Raw genomic sequence first — 3,436 nt, 5'->3', positions numbered from 1 at the left:
CTTGAACAGGTCTACAGTAGGCTGCAGTTCAATCTTATCTAAGAAAGATACAGTATAATCAAGAAGACTCAAACAGCTAGAGTAACAAAAATCACATCTGAGAAATAAAGAACAATGAAGAGCTCATAATGGAACCTGAAACGGATCTAATGACAGAAGAACACCAAGAACTCATGAATGGAGAACATCAAGAAACTCGGCAAGATATGTTTTATTCTGAAAAAGAAGATTAAATTAATGCCGATATCTGCTATTAATTAAAGATCTTTTGAAGAAGTGGGGGATGTTAGATCAACAGTCTTAGAATGGCATACAAACCAGGTTGAAGTTAATAGGCTTGGGGATCTCTACAATTACAATGCTATTAATTACTTCTGAAAAATCCTGAAGAAGAGAGAAAAGCAATCGACATTAGACAGATTATTTAACCCCCACAAACCATAACCATAACTAATAAAAATGCACGTCTGTGTGTATATGTATTTTTATTACTACATATAAATAAATGTAGTAAGAAAGTATATATTTTTTATTTTGGGGTGTCTCCAGAATGAATTAATCAAATTCCCATACAAACCTATGGTAAATTGATAATCAGTTAATGAACAATTCAGATAGCAAACAAAGTCTTGGAACGGATTATGTTCGTTAACCAATCACCCACTGTACTCATAAAATGATAATCATCTTTCTGTTAACACAGAGTTTTATCATTTTATGAGCATAGGAGCCTAGAGACAAACTTTTGGCATGAAAATTTGGTTCTATTTGCAAAAGATGACAAATCATCAAACTTCAAATTTTTCTGCTTTAAAATTGTCTCTAAGTCATAAAACTCTGATTCTCACCTCATGATATAAGAGGCTTGTGAAACAGTGGTACTAGGAATGCCACATACATCCATAATGCTATGCTCAACCATCTGTATCTTTGTATTATTGTTGAAAGTAATCATTTTGAACACATTCTGTAACAAAATAAAGCTCACTTTTTTGTATCAATTTTTGCAACGTTGTCTTTATCCATAAGACCGACCATCAGAGATTATTTGTATGTTACACTAAATTTTTTAAATTGATTCCCTTCAGTTATTTCAGCAATGAAACAAGCATGCATCACATGCATGCTTGTTCCAATGCTGGAAAGATTCTTTTGCCCCTGGATAGTTGTTTAAGTGGGCATCCTTTATATCTGGATACCATATTTTAAATAATTATATATTATTTAATATTTTTATATGATGAATTGATTTTACTATCAAAATGTGTGCACCAATGAATATTTTAAGCATTTTTATATGTAATAAAAGTGTATAAATTCAAAATAATGTAATTTTAAATTAAAAATGCATAACTTATTTTGCTTTGATGAACACCTTTATTTTAGTAAAACTAACATTTTCGGACATTTCTACCATTCTCAAAAGTAAAAAATTAACAAAATTAAAAATATTGAAAGAACTAAAATGAACAAATTCAGATAGTTGGAATTAAAATTTGTATTGTCAAAACATAGTTACTATGACAACTATTTTAAATCAATTTCTATACTCTTTCTAAAAATTTTTTGATACTTTATATTCTGTTACCAACAATTATAGAAAGCTTTTTACAAGTTTGAATTCAATTATTAGTTTCTATTGATATTGAATAAAATACAATGATAATACATCACATTTCATTAATAATTTTTCATTAATCTATTCATTTTGATACTGTATTTCATTCTGAGTTTCCCTTTAAAATTTTGTTAAACAAGAAAGTGGAATAATTAATTTGACATTAAAACTTGTTATAAAAAATGTTTAAATTCTAAACCTGATTTTTAACTATGACTCAGATGTTAATACAAATAGTGAAATTTTTAAAAGTTTACTTATTGAAATAATTATTAACATTTTTTAATCATTAAAACAAGTTAATTTCAATACTTTTAGTATAAATAAAATTGCAATCTGTGGTTTAGTTTGTCTTTATGATAAAATACATTAAGACTCCTCTTAACACTGTTTTGATATAACATGGTCTGCTTGAAGCCTAAAAAAAAAAAAAAAAACACTCAAAATTTACGCCAATTCAAATTATCATGGCATTTCATTGATTTGTATATAATACAATTATTTATGAACATGAACCAATCAGCAAAAGGTGATAAATAAAACGAGGTGTTTTGGATGTGATCTTTTGCTACTGACATTTGCTTAAGGAAAAAGAAAAAAGTGACAAATGAAACTACACAACTTTATCGCAAAAAGCAAGAATTTCAGAAAAGTCAGGACCTTCATCACAAAAAATGAACTTTAGATTTCTGTGTGTATATATTTATGTTATTTAACATATTTTTATATTAATTTAAATAATAATATAACTTAAAATCATAGTAAAATTTGTTTATTTTTGGTCGCATGTTCCCCTTTCCACATTTACTCTATATTAAAATGACTTTGTTTAATGCTGTTTTGCTTAGTGCTTTGTTATCTAGGAACGTATCCCCTGCATTAAGCAGGGCCTTACTGTATTATTAAGTTTTAATTTAAAATGTACAATATAACAATTATTGCTATTTCTAAAGCCAATTAAATCATAATATTCTTAACTTTAATGTAGATGCAAACTTATTAAAATAATGATAATCATATCTGTTAATTTAAAATAGATCCTTTCAAAAGTAAGTTCATTTATATATGTAAATACATATAATTAAGCTTTATTGTATAATCCTGATTATCTAAAGTACTGTAATGCAGACCAAAGGTATGTTGGATAATCAAAAGCTCAAAATGTTTAGTACAAAATGATTTTATAACAATATTCTTGCATTTTGTCAAAGTCTTATGATAATTAAAAATCCTTTAATCTTTATAAAATCAACACCAGAGAAGGTGACTTCTTTTTAGGATTTCTAGAGCCATTTTATTTTCTGAGTAACAAGATTTCTGTACTGTGTTCTTTTTCACAATTCATTTTGGATAATGTAGAATCATAGTTAATCAAGACTCTACTGTATTTTAAATGAACATTGAATAAGATCATTTTAGAGAAGTGGGGGATGTTAGATCAACAGTCTTAGAATGGCATACAAACCAGGTTGAAGTTAATAGGCTTGGGGATCTCTACAATTACAATGCTATTAATTACTTCTGAAAAATCCTGAAGAAGAGAGAAAAGCAATCGACATTAGACAGATTATTTAACCCCCACAAACCAAAAACCATAACTAATAAAAATGCATGTCTGTGTATATATGTATTTTTATTATTACATATAAATAAACGTAGTAAAAAAGTATATATTTTTTATTTTGGGGTGTCTCCAGAACGAATTAATCAAATTCCCATACAAACCTATGGTAAATTCATAATCGGTTAACGAACAATTCGGATAGCGAACAAAGTCTTGGAACGGATTATGTTCGTTAACCGATCACCCACTGTATA

This window comes from Centruroides sculpturatus, unplaced genomic scaffold (assembly GCF_000671375.1).
Source record: "Centruroides sculpturatus isolate CEXI.00-Female unplaced genomic scaffold, Cexi_2.0 scaffold1285, whole genome shotgun sequence".
In the NCBI taxonomy this organism is placed as follows: Eukaryota; Metazoa; Arthropoda; class Arachnida; order Scorpiones; family Buthidae; genus Centruroides; species Centruroides sculpturatus.
This window is presented reverse-complemented; position numbering follows the sequence as displayed.